Source organism: Balaenoptera ricei, chromosome X (genome assembly GCF_028023285.1).
Source record: "Balaenoptera ricei isolate mBalRic1 chromosome X, mBalRic1.hap2, whole genome shotgun sequence".
NCBI lineage: Eukaryota > Metazoa > Chordata > Mammalia > Artiodactyla > Balaenopteridae > Balaenoptera > Balaenoptera ricei.
The window spans coordinates 104,593,016-104,610,337 of NC_082660.1; the positions used below are offsets into that span (position 1 = coordinate 104,593,016).

Below are 17,322 nucleotides of genomic sequence, written 5' to 3' on the forward strand. Positions count from 1 at the left end.
CAAAAATTAAAGACAAAGAAAAATTATTGAAAGCAGTAAGGGAAAAACGACAAATAACATACAAGGGAACTCCCATAAGGTTAACAGCTGATTTCTCAGCAGAAACTCTGCAAGCCAGAAGGGAGTGGCATGATATACTTAAAGTGATGAAAGGGAAGAACCTACAACCAAGATTACTCTACCCAGCAAGGATCTCATTTAGATTTGATGGAGAAATCAAAAGCTTTACAGACAAGCAAAAGCTAAGAGAATTCAGCACCACCAAACCAGCTCTACAACAAATGCTAAAGGAACTTCTCTAAGTGGGAAACACAAGAGAAGAAAAGGACCTACAAAAACAAACCCAAAACAATTAAGAAAATGGTCATAGGAACATACATATCGATTATTACCTTAAACGTGAATGGATTAAATGCCCCAACCAAAAGACATAGACTGGCTGAATGGATACAAAAACAAGACCCATATATATGCTGTCTACAAGAGACCCACTTTAGACCTAGGGACACATACAGACTGAAAGTGAGGGGATGGAAAAAGATATTCCATGCAAATGGAAATCAAAAGAAAGCTGGAGTAGCTATACTCATATCAGATAAAATAGACTTTAAAATAAAGAATGTTACAAGAGACAAGGAAGGACACTACATAATGATCCAGGGATCAATCCAAGAAGAAGATATAACAATTATAAATATATATGCACCCAACATAGGAGCACCTCAATACATAAGGCAACTGCTAACAGCTATAAAAGAGGAAATCGACAGTAACACAATAATAGTGGGGGACTTTAACACCTCACTTACACCAATGGACAGATCATCCAAAATGAAAATAAATAAGGAAACAGAAGCTTTAAATGACACAATAGACCAGATAGATTTAATTGATATATATCGGACATTCCATCCAAAAACAGCAGATTACACGTTCTTCTCAAGTGCGCACGGAACATTCTCCAAGATAGATCACATCTTGGGTCACAAATCAAGCCTCAGTAAATTTAAGAAAATTGAAATCATATCAAGCATCTTTTCTGACCACAACGCTATGAGATTAGAAATGAATTACAGGGAAAAAAACGTAAAAAGGACAAACACATGGAGGCTAAACAATACGTTACTAAATAACCAAGAGATCACTGAAGAAATCAAAGAGGAAATCAAAAAATACCTAGAGACAAATGACAATGAAAACACGACGACCCAAAACCTATGGGATGCAGCAAAAGCAGTTCTAAGAGGGAAGTTTATAGCTATACAAGCCTACCTAAAGAAACAAGAAAAAGCTCAAGTAAACAATCTAACCTTACACTTAAAGAAACTAGAGAAAGAAGAACAAACAAAACCCAAAGTTAGCAGAAGGAAAGAAATCATAAAGATCAGAGCAGAAATAAATGAAATAGAAACAAAGAAAACAATAGCAAAGATAAATAAAACTAAAAGTTGGTTCTTTGAGAAGATAAACAAAATTGATAAGCCATTAGCCAGGCTCATCAAGAAAAAGAGGGAGAGGACTCAAATCAATAAAATCAGAAATGAAAAAGGAGAAGTTACAACAGACACTGCAGAAATACAAAGCATCCTAAGAGACTACTACAAGCAACTTTATGCCAATAAAATGGACAACCTGGAAGAAATGGACAAATTCTTAGAAAGGTATAACCTTCCAAGACTGAACCAGGAAGAAATAGAAAATATGAACAGACCAATCACAAGTAATGAAATTGAAACTGTGATTAAAAATCTTCCAACAAACAAAAGTCCAGGACCAGACGGCTTCACAGGTGAATTCTATCAAACATTTAGAGAAGAGCTAACACCCATCCTTCTCAAACTCTTCCAAAAAATTGCAGAGGAAGGAACACTCCCAAACTCATTCTATGAGGCCACCATCACCCTGATACCAAAACCAGACAAAGACACTACAAAAAAAGAAAATTACAGACCAATATCACTGATGAATATAGATGCAAAAATCCTCAACAAAATACTAGCAAACAGAATCCAGCAACACATTAAAAGGATCATACACCACGATCAAGTGGGATTTATCCCAGGGATGCAAGGATTCTTCAATATACGCAAATCAATCAATGTGATACACCATATTAACAAATTGAAGAATAAAAACCATATGATCATCTCAATAGATGCAGAAAAAGCTTTTGACAAAATTCAACACCCATTTATGATAAAAACTCTCCAGAAAGTGGGCATAGAGGGAAGCTACCTCAACATAATAAAGGCCATATATGACAAACCCACAGCAAACATCATTCTCAATGGTGAAAAACTGAAAGCATTTCCTCTAAGATCAGGAACGAGACAAGGATGTCCACTCTCACCACTATTATTCAACATAGTTTTGGAAGTCCTAGCCACGGCAATCAGAGAAGAAAAAGAAATAAAAGGAATACAAATTGGAAAAGAAGAAGTAAAACTGTCACTGTTTGCGGATGACATGATACTATACATAGAGAATCCTAAAACTGCCACCAGAAAACTGCTAGAGCTAATTAATGAATATGGTAAAGTTGCAGGATACAAAATTAATGCACAGAAATCTCTTGCATTCCTATACACTAATGATGAAAAATCTGAAAGAGAAATTATGGAAACACTCCCATTTACCATTGCAACAAAAAGAATAAAATACCTAGGAATAAACCTACCTAGGGAGACAAAAGACCTGTATGCAGAAAACTATAAGACACTGATGAAAGAAATTAAAGATGATACCAACAGATGGAGAGATATACCATGTTCTTGGATTGGAAGAATCAACATTGTGAAAATGAGTATACTACCCAAAGCAATCTACAGATTCAATGCAATCCCTATCAAATTACCAATGGCATTTTTTACTGAGCTAGAACAAATCATCTTAAAATTTGTATGGAGACACAAAAGACCCCGAATAGGCAAAGCAGTCTTGAGGCAAAAAAATGGAGCTGGAGGAATCAGACTCCCTGACTTCAGACTATACTACAAAGCTACAGTAATCAAGACAATATGGTACTGGCACAAAAACAGAAACATAGATCAATGGAACAAGATAGAAAGCCCAGACATTAACCCACGCACCTATGGTCAACTAATCTATGACAAAGGAGGCAAAGATATACAATGGAGAAAAGACAGTCTCTTCAATAAGTGGTGCTGGGAAAACTGGACAGCTACATGTAAAAGAATGAAATTAGAATACTCCCTAACACCATACACAAAAATAAACTCAAAATGGATTAGAGACCTAAATATAAGACTGGACACTATAAAACTCTTAGAGGAAAACATAGGAAGAACACTCTTTGACATAAATCACAGCAAGATCTTTTTTGATCCACCTCCTAGAGTAATGGAAATAAAAACAAAAATAAACAAGTGGGACCTAATGAAACTTCAAAGCTTTTGCACAGCAAAGGAAACCATAAACAAGACGAAAAGACAACCCTCAGAATGGGAGAAAATATTTGCAAATGAATCAACGGACAAAGGATTAATCTCCAAAATATATAAACAGCTCATTCAGCTCAATATCAAAGAAACAAACACCCCAATCCAAAAATGGGCAGAAGACCTAAATAGACATTTCTCCAAAGAAGACATACAGATGGCCACGAAGCACATGAAAAGATGCTCAACATCACTAATTATTAGAGAAATGCAAATCAAAACTACAATGAGGTATCACCTCACTCCTGTTAGAATGGGCATCATCAGAAAATCTACAAACAACAAATGCTGGAGAGGGTGTGGTGAAAAGGGAACCCTCTTGCCCTGTTGGTGGGAATGTAAATTGATACAGCCACTATGGAGAACAATATGGAGGTTCCTTAAAAAACTAAAAATAGAATTACCATATGACCCAGCAATCCCACTACTGGGCATATACCCAGGGAAAACCGTAATTCAAAAAGACACATGCACCCGAATGTTCATTGCAGCACTATTTACAATAGCCAGGTCATGGAAGCAACCTAAATGCCCATCAACAGACGAATGGATAAAGAAGATGTGGTACATATATACAATGGAATATTACTCAGCCATAAAAAGGAACGAAATTGAGTCATTTGTTGAGACGTGGATGGATCTAGAGACTGTCATACAGAGTGAAGTAAGTCAGAAAGAGAAAAACAAATATCGTATATTAATGCATGTATGCGGAACCTAGAAAAATGGTACAGATGAGCCAGTTTGCAGGGCAGAAGTTGAGACACAGATGTAGAGAATGGACATATGGACACCAAGGGGGGAAAACTGCGGTGGGGTGGGGATGGTGGTGTGCTGAATTGGGCGATTGGGATTGACATGTATACACTGATGTGTATAAAACTGATGCCTAATAAGAACCTGCAGTATAAAAAAACAAACAAAACAACTAAAAAAAAAAAAAAAAAAAAAAAAAAAAAAAAAAAAAAAAAAAAGAAATTCCACGATTGTGTGACAAGGGCTTTTGCTGAGACATGTCACTAAAAACAACTTCAAAGTAGAGAGGGGGGTGTAGAGGATCCCTAATGGACCTTGGTGGATGTGTGTGTCTGTATGTGTGTGTAGTTGTTGCTTTAGCTCTTGTGGCAAAATAGCTATATTAAGTCCCTAATGTCCAGAAGAAGCAAATTATTCACTCCTTGGTCTTGGTTAACTTTGGGTTCATACTCAGGCCTGTCTCTATCTCTCCATGACACTAAAGCATGCGGGAGATACACCAAAGTTCCTAGAGATGCAGGAGCATCTTTTGGGAATACTGTGGACAGTTTTCATTAAAAACTATTTTGCCAGCTACTGCCTAAAAATGGTTCTTGATGGAAGTAGCTACACAGATGCATTCTACTTTAATGAGTTTTGATGAGACATTTAAATGGTTGCATTGTAGTCAAGCCTTATTAAAATGGAAACCTGTTGTTGCAATGTGCAGAACTGGTGCTCTCAGTTGTTTACAGATTTTTAAAATCTATTTATATAAAGCTGATATTTGATGTTTATTTTCTGCCAACAGCAGTACACTGGAGGTAAGGATATGCAAATAAGGATAGCTAGTGATTTCTAAAGAAGGAATCTTGAGAGGCCAACTCTCTGTATGGGTCACAGTGTACCTGTTTTTATCTTCCTAAGGGATGCAACCCAAAACCTCATTACAGTTTGAGGTATTATACGGGAAAGATGTACAGAGTTTTGTTTATCAGCTAGGATTCCAGCAGGAAATGGGACATATACTCAACTTGGATTCAGAATAAAATTTAATGAAAGGTCTATTTACAGAGGTGTAGGCAGGGTTAAGGGAACCAAGAAGCGATGATGAGGGACCCAGTGACTAACAACAATGGGAAGCTCTCACCCTCAGTCCAGGGAGAGCTGGGATCTGCAGAGGGGGTTGAGGAGCCCCAGGCAGGAGCTGGTGCAATCCCATGGGGCAGAGAAGGGAGTTGGAGCTGGGAAGATGGTGCAGAAGGAGAATAACCGATACGTTTGTAAATCAGTTCTCTGGGAAAGTGGTTTTTCATACCCCAGGCAGCCTTGCAAAGGAAGCATGCGTGAGTTAACACTGTAGTCAGCCTTAAATGGTGATCTGGAACTTCACAAACTCTGTCCTTCCCTATAGTTCTTAACCCAGGAATCTTGAAGTCCAAGCTACTTTGCTGCTGAATATAGTAGATAGGATGATCTCCTTGGTTAGGTTTCTCAGGAAGCATGTCCATCGTATACTTGTCACCAAAAGCCAGACCATACAAGCCAAGTCTGGCTATTGTGTTTCTTTACTGAGATATAAAACCTTCAGATTCTTATGGATCTCACAACAGCTCTTCTGCCTTCAACAGAAAGTAGCGAAGAATGGTGGAAACAGCACTAAATTCAGATTGGGAAGTCAGTCCCACTTCTGACTGGTTGAATGACCTTAAATCCATTTCCTTTCTCCGTGGCTAGGCTTTCTGATCTGTAAAATAAGGGGGTTGTACTAGTGATTTTAAAGGTCTCTTTGAGCTCTAACACTTTTGGCTTGGAGAAGAGTAATTCCCAGCATCAGTGGTACTTCAGCAGTTTTCCTACAGCCTGGACTGTTCTTTACTCTGTAGCAAAAATAACTTAAAAAGGGAGAAGGACACTTATAACCTCTCCTTTCCTTTCCCGAAATCGTCAGTCCAACATTTTGACAAGTCAGCATTTATTAAGAAATTTAAAAATTGTACAGATATTCAAGTGTTGGTACTATACAAAAAGATATTAGCAAGCGTTCATCTTTATCATGAGTTTTAAAAACTGACTACTTATTTTACAGGAGTATTGATTTGGGTTGTTTGACAAATATGGGAATGACCCATCCTGTAGGACCAGATATCATGAATTATTCCTTGAAAATGGATTCTACTTGTGCTTTTATAAGTTTATTGTTCTTCTGTAAACTGAATTTATATAATAATCCTTATTGAAAAGTGCACTGAGAAATGAGCACTGACTTTATTTTTTTTTACATTATTATTAACTAAATACTTTATTCAGGTTTCCTCAGGGTTTTTTTAAATTGAAGTATAGTTGATTTACTATATTGTGTTAGTTTCAGGTATACAGCAAAGTGATTCAGATATATATTCTTTTTTGGATTCTTTTCCATTATAAGTTATTGCAAGATACTGAATATAGTTTCCTGTGCTATATAGTAAGCCCTTGTTGCCTATCTATTTTACATATAGTAGTTTGTATCTGCTAATCCAATACTCCTAATTTATCTCCCCCACCCAAGCACTGACTTTAAATAGTTGAAAGACTGTCACATAAATAAGGTTTACGGTAACTCTTGTAGGAGCTCCAGAGGATAAAAGTAGGAACAAAAGTGGAAGTGCAAAGAGTCTGGACATTGCCTTTCAGACTTATGGTGGCCATTAAGGATCAGTTATCTCTGGCATAAGTGTCAGTAAATTTAAATAGTTAACCAATGCATCATACCCCAAGTGCTTTCTGCTAATTTTATGTCACCACCCTCAGATCAAAAGGTGTAGACTGAGAGCATGACTCAATTATTTCATAACTAAGAAGTACCTAATCTGATCCTAATTAGTCATCTCTGAACTAGGACTTCACCCTGGCTTTTTAGCCTTACAAGACATTAAGTCACATAGAAAAGATATTTACATGGACATCTTGATGACCATACAAAATAAATGATGTTGTTAATAATATAGATCCTTTTTTTTTTTTTCACCAGGCAGTTTTCAAGACTAGGAAGTGTTGGGACTTCCCTGGTGGCGCAGTGGTTAAGAATCCGCCTGCTACTGCAGCGGACATGGGTTCGATCCCTGGTCGGGGAAGATCCCACATGCCACGGAACAACTAAGCTTGCGTGCCACAGCTACTGAGCCTGCACTCTAGAGCCCCCAAGCAACAACTACTGAGCCCACATGCCACAACTACTGAAACCCCTCACCTAGAGTCCATGCTCCACAATAAGAGAAGCCACTGCAATGAGAAGCCCGCATGCTGCAATGAAGAGTAGCCCTGACTCACCACAACTAGAGAAAGCCTGCGTGCAGCAACGAAGACCCAACGCAGCCAAAAATAAATAAATAAAATAAATAAATTTATTTTAAAAAAAGGAATAGGAAGTGTTCTATTTGTTTACACGTATTAAAGTTTAAGGGAAGATCCTGGTGTAGGAAAAGACATTTTTTTCTGAGCTTTTTCAAAGAAAAACTAGCAAATCTTTTCTAGAGTATTTCTTTTATTTTTTAAATCAGCCTCTTAACTAAAGAGAAACTAAAGGAACTGACATTTACTGAATGCCTACTCTGTAAAAAAATGCTGTAGTATGAGCTTCTCATTTTATCCTCTTAACAATCCTCGAATATTAATATATTTCTATTTTATTGGTGAAAAAACTCCTGGTTACAGCAAGCACTAATTTGCCTAAGATTACATAGATGGTAATTGGTATGTGAATCCAGTGTTTCTGATGTCATTTGCCTTGCTCTTGCCATTACTTATTTGAGTTTTCCTGAGACCGTATTCAATTGTGTCATAAAGTATTTTCCCAGGTTGTCTTCCATTTTAACACTAAGATGTTTCGATTTTTCACTTCCCAGGTCTTTTGTCCTTTGGATAGATATCAATCTTTAGCAGGGCCAATAGCAGCAAGCTCAAGATTCCATTAGGGAGCTTTTGCTACCCAGGAAACCTGTAGAAAGCAACCAGGAAATCTGGGTTCTGACTCTTGATGATTGATACTTACAAAGCTACTGCTGAGTTCAAATGACACCAAGAAGGCAGTGCTACTTAGTCCTCTGGAAAACAGGTACAAGTAACATATGTACGGACAAGGGTGTTCAGCACAATGCTGTTTATGATGGCAAAAATTGAAAACAACTTGCATTATGGTACATCAATATGAGAACAAATTCAGTCATTAAAATTGATAAAATAGACCCATATTTATTGACATGGTCATATACTCACAACCCCCCCAAATTTTGTTTTTTAGCAAGGTATATTCTTTTTTTAAAAAAATTTATTTATTTATTTATTTTTGGCTGCACTGGGTCTTAGTTGCTGTGCACTCGTTGCGGCGAGCGGGGGCTACTCTTCGTTGTAGTGCACCGGCTTCTCATTGCAGTGGCTTCTCTTGTTGCGGAACACGGGCTCTAGGTGTGCAGGCTTCAGTAGTTGTGGCACGTGGGCTTAGTAGTTGTGGCTCGCGGGCTCTAGAGCGCAGGCTCAGTAGTTGTGGTGCATGGGCTTAGCTGCTCCGTGGCATGTGGGATCTTCCTGGACCAGGGCTCGAACCCGTGTCCCCTGCATTGGCAGGTGGATTCTTAACCACTGCGCCACCAGGGAAGCCCCATAAAATTTTGTATAATGGAAAATCCTAACGTATTATCCAATAAAATGCAGCGTTATATTTAAAAAGATAATATATCCCAAATAGGTTTTTATTTCAGAAATGCAAGAGTGGTTTAACATTTTCAAATCAATGGATGTAATTTGCTGTAACAGAATCAAGGAGAAATTCATATTTTATCTCACTAGATGTTTGATAAAATCCATTCAAGATTAAAAAATAAAACATAGAAAACTAGGAAGAGAGGAGAAATTGTTTAGTCTGATAAGGAGTATATATCAAAAGCCTACAGGAAACATGTTTAACAATAAAGTGTTGAAAGGCTCTCCCCCTAGTACACACCAAGGTTGGGGATGAGACACGGATGCACACTTATCATTGTACCAGAGGTCTTAGCCAATGCAACAAGATAGGGGAAAAATGGTGTAAGTATTGGAAAGAAAGAAATAAAGTTGTCATTATTCACAGATGAAATTGTGTATGTAGAAAATCCAAAAGACTCTATTAACAAGCTATTGCAATTAATAAGTGAATTATTAAGGTCATTGCTACAAGATCAAATATACAACTGTATTTATATGCCAGAAACAATCATAGAAAATGAACATTTAAAATATAGCATTTAAAATACCATAAAAAGAGCAAATATCTAGGAGAAATCAAATGAAATCTATGTCAGATCAATGCACAGTAAACTACAAAGATTCACTGAAAGATATTAAAAAGACCTAAATAAATGGAGGTATATACCAGGCACATAGTTTCGAAGACTCACTATTGTAAAGATATCCGTTTTTCCAAATTAATCTATAAATTCTGTAGCAGGCTCAATTAAAACTGCAGCAGGTGTTTTGTGGGAATTGAAATGCTTATTCTAAAGTTTTTATGGAAATGGAAAGGACCAGGAATAATCAAGACAAAGAGAATAAAGATGGAGGACATGGACTGCCAGATAATAAGACATTATAAAGTTACAAGCGTTAAGAAAGCATGATGTTGGCACAAAATTACATAAATAGAGCAATGGAGCAGAATAGAGAGTTCAGAAACCCATTTGCACATATATGGTTACTCCATGTATGACAAAAGTGGTACTGCAGTGCATCAGGGAAAGATGACCTTCTCAATAAATGGTGCTAGATTCATAGCCTATTTGGTTAGATATAGAAAAAAAGGAAATCTCACCTCCATATATCGCCACATACAAATCAATTCCAGATGGACTGCCAATCTAAATGAGAAAGATAAAACAATAAAGTTTCTAGCAAAAACAGGACAATATCTTACTGACTTTGGGCAAAGATTTCTTAAACAGGACACAAAAAGACTATTAACAAAAGATGATGCTGTAAAACTGGACACTAAATTAAGAACTTGTGTTAATCGAAAGCATCATTAAGAGAATGAAAAAACAAGCTACAGACTGGGAGATGTTTATAATACATATAACCAACAAAATTGGTGTAACCAGAATATCTAAAGAATTCTACATATCAACAATGGCAGACAACCCAATAGACAAAAGGGTAAAATGCTTGACCAGACTTCACAAAAAAGGATATCCAATGAATTTATGAAAAGCTACTCAGCATCATCAATCATCAGAGAATTGCAAATTGAAAACAGGTTGAGACGCAAACCTGTGTCTCAAGTTTGTGCATCCTGTGCAAATGCATCCATTTGCACAGCTAAAATGGAAAAGACAGATAATAACAAGTTTTGGTAAGGATGTAAAGCAACTAGGATGCCCATGAACTGCTGGTGGGAGTGTAAACTTACACAACTTTGGAAAACGGCTAACATAGCCTATGACCCAGCAATTGCACTTTTAATTATGTTTAGAGAAATGTGAACATAAAATGCACCAAAGATATGTACAAGAATACTCTGAAGTAGCACTATTCATAATAGCCAAGATTTGGAAACATTCCAAATGTTCATCAAGTATGGAATGAATAAATAACGTTGTACACTCACACAAGGGACTTCTGTACAATAATAAGGGTGAGTGATTATTGCCACATGCAACCACTTGGATGAATCTTATAATAAAACATGAAGGAAGCTAGATACAAAAACAAGTGCATAGTCTATAATTCCATTCATAAAGAGTTCAGAAACATAAAAGTGAACGGTGAAAGAGGTCAGGATAGTGTTTTACCTTTGGCATGGGTACTGTGGCTGGGAGGAGGCACAAAGCACTGGGAAACCAGTAATATTTTGTTTCTTTACCTGGTGATGATTACATGGGGCATGTTCACTTTGTGAAAAATCAGGCAACTGTATACTTACAATTTGTACATTTGTCTGTAAGTATGTTGCTCTTCAAAATAATATGTATATATAATAGATAAGGAAAAACACTCGTTAAAAGAATTTATCAAGTGATCCTTTGTTTGCTTTTTTAAAAAATATGTTATCTCCATAGAAAAAGTTTCAAATTATTTATGTACCAAAATGTTACATTTTGGTGGATGGGATTATTGATGATTTTGATTTTCTGCTTTGCACTTTTACTTATCGGGGGTAGGAGTAATGTAGAAAGAAACACAGGGACATTGGGAAAGTATGGTCCAGACCCTGAGTTTCTATACTATGTCTATACTATGTCTTGAAGTTGAACAGATTTGAATCAGGCTGACAAGAGAGTAGCAAATGCTAGAGAAATATCTCAGGTTCTCCTTAGTTACAATCATGGCATCAGTCAGCAGAAGCTTTTAGGTTTCAAGGTCTGTGCAAGAGGCCGTCGTCAAAGTCTCAGTGTAGATCTCTCTCTGCTGGTAAACACTTCCCTTTCTTGAAGCACTGACGTAGTTGGCTGAGTTAATATTGATGCTGAAGCTTAAAGGAGATTTAGGGAGGCTGACAAGAACAGAACATTTTTCACATTATTTTCATGGCTCTTAAGGGATCTTAGACTTGTTATCTAAGGGAGGGGTTGAAAGATATAGGAGATATTTATAACAGAACTTCTGACTGCTAAATCTCTATGTGCATTGAAATCAATTTCCTTCTTCATTTTCTCTTCAAAGGCATAGCTGCCTACTTTGTAGTTGGACCTGAGATATTAAATTTGTTGTGATTTAAGGGAGAGGTACATGAGCTTGGTCTTCGATGTTTTCAATTCAGTTGGTAAGTTTTTCTTAGTCATCCAGAAAAGGTCAAAGTTTTGGCCTCATAGTTAAATGTTCTGTCACAAGCCAGTTCAATCACACATGAACCAAACAGGTCTAACATGGTTTTACTGGCCAAAATCCAGCCAGCCTCTGCTGCACTCTCTCTTACTTCACAAACTTTGAATAATCCTTGAAGTGACTCCAGAGTGGCTGGGACTCTCTAGTTCTGGGTGCATGTGTGCATAAGAAGCGCAGGGCCTTTGGGCAGCTTCGGTGATTCTGCTGTTGTTCTAGCCTATTCTTTAATAATCATACATGGATTAAAAATTCAGGAAATCATTTCCTTGTTAAAAATAAGAAAGCTAAAATTCCATTTAAGCAGGAAGATTATTCGAGAAATTGTTCAGGAAAGTTTCTATGGGTTAGCTCACAAAAATAGGTATAGTACCTTTCTTTTTTTGTATTTCCCAAATCAAAACATCAAGGTGGAAAAAGAACTAGTCAAACAACTTTCCTTTTTTTTTTTTCTTTTTTTGGCCGTGGCATGTGGGATCTTAGTTCCCCAAGCAGGGATCAAACCCATGCCCCCTGCAGTGGAAGTGCAGAGTCTTAGCCACTGTACCACCAGGGAAGTCCCCAAACAACTTTCCAAGAGTCTTTTTATGTTGCTTACCTAAAAGGAGTTACCTTTTTGGGGTGCTTTCCTTGTTTTGCCCTAATAGGCACTTTATTTACATTCTATTATTGAATCATCACAACGATCCAGTGAAAAAAGTGCTATATTATTGTCCCCATTTTACAAATGAGGAAACTGAGACATAGGATGCTTAAGAAACTTGTCCAAGGTCATTCAGATAGGAAGTGGCAGAGCTGGGATTCCCATAAAGATTCATACTGTTGTACAGACTAAATTCTTAACCAATCCAATATACTTCCCAAATACATGTGTTATCTATTAGTGCAAATATAACTTTCTTGATTCTTTTTTAAAACAATCCAGTAGGGAAGAGGTTAATATTTTATGTCCTTGTAGATATACCCTACCCTCTTGACCACATCTCCCCAACTCAAGCATTTTCCTCTCTATAGCCATTTCTTTTTTCTTTACCTTAATCTCAAGCTCTGAGTGGAAATCAGAAGTAGCACCTCACTACAAAGAAGTTAAGGACATTGTACTGAGAGCAGCGGTTCTCAACTGGGAGAGATTTTGTCTACTACCTTCCACCCTCAGACACTTTTGAAAGTGTCTGGAGACATTTTTGATGATCACAACTTGGAGTGGGGGGGAGTGTTGCTTCTGGCATCTACTGGGTAGAGGTCAGGGATGCGGCTGAACATACTATGAGCACAGGAATCCCTCCCAACAAAAGAGAACCATCTGGCCCCAAATGTCAATAGTGTTGAGGTTGAGAAACTCTGACTTGGAGGGATAATCATAAATTGCCTTACAAGGCTTGTTAGTATGAGTTTATCTAGGACAATACCAGTTCTGTAACTAGGCGCTATCTTGTAAATTCCAACAGCTTTAACGTACTCAAGATGGCTCCTGTGGACAAAAGAATCGTTTCAGAGATTGTTTCCCAAACATTTATAGGATTCTCATACAAGTGGTTAATAATTTATTCAAAGAAACAAGAAACAAACACTTGAAATGCAAGCCGTTCCTTTTAAGGGAAGAGGAGGGAGAGACATGCTCTGAAAGAAGTTGATTCATACATTAGATTAGTTCTGACCTCATATTTAGTAACTTGTACCTTGACATACAGATTAAATTCTGTGTGGCATTTGTAGATGTCTGCAAGACTTACAATGAAGGTATCTGAGGACAAATGTTCTCTCCCAATATTGTGAAATAAGAAAGTGCACATCTACAGATAAACTAATAGACAACATTAAAATTGGAGCCAAAGTCATTCTTACAGCAGCTTCAATGTCATATACTTTATATAGGTGTGTTGTGTTATTGGGTGGCTGTATTTAGCCTTCTAATGGGCTCTGCAATCACTTATTGATTCATTTTCAGAATATTCCTGGGGTAGTACTAGTTTACGGTAGAAGGGTTTTGGATGGAAATAGAATCAAACATAGTAAAAGTAATGTAAAAAGCAGCAAAAAGGTGAAAATTATTGATCATAGGAGGTGATATCTCTGTTTCAACTTACCTTTCAGAATGTCACATGGGGAAGTGGAAAGAGTTCCAGCTGTGGTGTCAGATAGACCTGGGCCTCATATGTGGTTCTGCCATTTTCTAGTGGTTGGAACAGTTACTTAGACTCTCTAAGCCTCAGTTTCCTTACCGGAAAAACAGCACAGTGAGAACTTCACCTAAGAGCTTTGTGAAGATTAAATAAGATTATTCATGCAAGGTGAGAAGCACGACACTCCCTGGCACATGATACCCCTCATGAAATGTTAGGCTTCTCTCCTATAACTTTCGCAGGAATTGACTGAAGTTAATTAAAATCAATACACAAAACATTAGGGAATTACACTTTATATTTATTTAGTGGCTTGTTTGGTCATCTGAAATCACATTAGCTGCCAGTAAGATTTTCACATGGACATTTGTCCTGTAATTTTTATTACATTCTGATGAGATTTAGGATGTAAGTGGAATTCACAGAGAAATGTAACTAAGAGATAGATAACAAAACCACCACTAATTTGACTTCAAGGTCATATTAAAAAGTGATTTTTCCAGGGACTTTCCTGGTGGTGCAGTGGTTAAGAATCCGCCTGCCAATGCAGGAGACATGGGTTTGAGCCCTGGTCTGGAGAGTATCCCACATGCTGAGGAGCAACTAAGCCCATGCACCACAACTACTGAGCCTGTGCTCTAGAGCCCGTGTGCCACAACTGCTGAAGCACGCGAGCCTAGAGCCCGTGCTCCGCAACAAGAGAAGCCACCGCAACGAGAAGCCCACTCACTGCAACGAAGAGTGGCCCCCGCTTGCCGCAACAAAGACCCAACACAGCCAAAAATAATAAATAAATAAATAAATTTAAAGACAAAAAATAAAATACAGCCTCCTAAAACTTAAAAAAAAAAAAAAAAAGTGATTTTCCATAAAGGTCCATAGAGAGTCTTTCTGATTATAGGTAGGAAATTGCAGTAAATGTGGGATGCAAATAAATAGGTAAGACCCTTGCATACCTGGGACTGGGTCAGGGTTCCCAAACCATACTGAAAGTATTGGCCCATAATTGTCATGTGCCAAGAATTGCCAAGGTTCTCTGATAGACTTCCGGAGGTAATGTGAATTGGTACAATTTTGGATGGTAATTTAGAAATATGTCTTAAACCTTAAAGCAGTCATTTCTGATTTCAAATCACACTATCCTGAGGAAATAATCCTTAATAGTTTATAGGCAAAGATGATTATCTAGACATTATTTATAGCAATGAAAACTTAAAAAATTATAAATCGCCAAGAATAGGTCAAATAAATTGTCATACCCATGTGAAAGGGATGTTATGAAGCCATTTTTTAAAATGTTGACCTAAGAAGATGCTCAAAATATAACACTAGGTGCAAAAAAAAAAGGGGTGTAAAACTTTTTTTTACAACATGAAACTGATTTATTTTGTTTATATAAATATACATATATACTTATAAATACATTTTTTAAAATATTTATTTATTTATTTATTTGGCTGTACCGGGTCTTAGTTGTGGCCGCATGCAGGATCTTTAGTTGCGGCATGCAGGATCTAGTTCCCTGACCAGGGGACGAACCTGGGCCCCCTGCATTGGGAGCTGCAGAGTCTTAACTGCTGGACCACCAGGGAAGTCCCTATAAATATTTACATAGATACAAAGTATATGTCTGAACAACAGTGGTTGTATCTGGGTGGAGGTATTATGGATGATTTTTGTTTTTTTATACTTTTCTTATTTTGTGATTTTTTACAACAAAAATATTGCTTTTATACTCAATAGGTAAAATAAATATTATATGCTATATAATTTTGGAGTACTTAAAAAAGGTGCAGTTCTACCTCAGCCCTGAGGGGTGGGACCGCTGGTCTGTCAGGAAAGTAGAGGGCCAAATGAATGAGCTGTCCAGCTTTGGAGAAAAATCTAGACCAACAGCCTCTTTAAGGGCCTGATTAACATGTAAGCTGTGCCGAGCTAATTTAAATAATAAGCCTGTGTACCTGCAATTTACCTAACCTGTGGATAGTTTATACCTTGAAATTGCCATGCTCTGTCAGTAGTTTTTTCACTCCAACTGGCTGACTGAGCATGTGTGAGAAGTGGGCATGGGGCAGAGGAGGGAGGCAAGGGAGAAGGAAAGAGGAAAGCCCGTGGGCCATAGGGGCATGGAGTTCAGAAAAGAACCACCCTCCCCTCTGCTACCCAGGCATTACCTCGGATGATGTCAGCAGAAAGCCAGCAGGGAACTGCCTGTTTGAGGTTAGTAGTCATATTTCTTAATACTCCCAGTTACTGCAAAGTTGGGAGGAAGTAAACACTGTCAAAGTTGCTAGATTCTATTTCCTTCATTTTTTGTTTTAAATTTTACACCAACTTTAAGGGCAGGAAGCAGAAGAATAGAGGTTTAGACTAGATTTCAAAGAGATTCCCACGTTTAGAGCTACATATACCACTCTCCCCTCCCTGGGACATCAGAAAGCAGACAACCAGCTGAATTGAACTCTTTTTTTTACTTTTTTTCTGTTGTTATTTGCATGAACAGTCATACTGGGGCAAGAATCTTAAGATAAGGGAGTAATTTGCAGAATTACTCCAACAATGGGCTTAGGGTACCTAGGCATAGTTCATAATACCTACTGATATGTTCCTCAATTACATTGAATTTATTGTCACTTCCATTTCTCTGTCCCCTTTCATTTACTTTTCTTTTGCCTCTGCAGAAAGGATGAGAAGGTAGATTAAAAAAATAAATTCAGAAAGTATAGTTTTTCTCTGATTATAAAAAATATATGTGATAATTGGCAATATAAATTATTATCTCATCACCTGGAGAACCCCCTCCCTAATATTTTAGCATAATTTCTTCCGGACTTTTTCCAGTCTATTTGAGTACATGTTTGCATTTTTGTATGTAATTATTCTACAACAGAAATTTTCTTGGTTGAATTATATAAAATTAACTGAAACAGTCACAAAATATTTAGTTATTTGGTGCGTTACTAGTTTTTCTCGATTACGCTAAATTTTTGTTCATATCTTTGTTTCCTTAGACTACATTCCTAGCATTAAGAAGTACCAGGTCAAAGGGTATGAACATTTTTCAAATTTTTGATACATGTTGCCAAACTGCCCTCTGAAAATTTATACCAATTTATAGTCTTATCAACTGTGCAAATAAATTTAAATCTAGATTTTCAAGCCACAAGAAATTACAC

The 17,322-nt window shown here is 37.2% G+C and overlaps 1 long non-coding RNA gene across 1 annotated transcript; it reads right to left on the reverse strand.

The window, feature by feature from the left end:
• Window positions 1–5,265: 5,265 nt before the first annotated feature.
• On the reverse strand, window positions 5,266–14,250 carry LOC132357745 (uncharacterized). The gene is made up of 3 exons (XR_009500294.1): window positions 14,111–14,250; window positions 10,018–10,063; window positions 5,266–5,940 (listed from the first exon to the last, which is right to left on the reverse strand). It is a non-coding gene; the product is annotated as an uncharacterized LOC132357745 (long non-coding RNA).
• Between the last annotated feature and the right edge of the window lie 3,072 nt (window positions 14,251–17,322).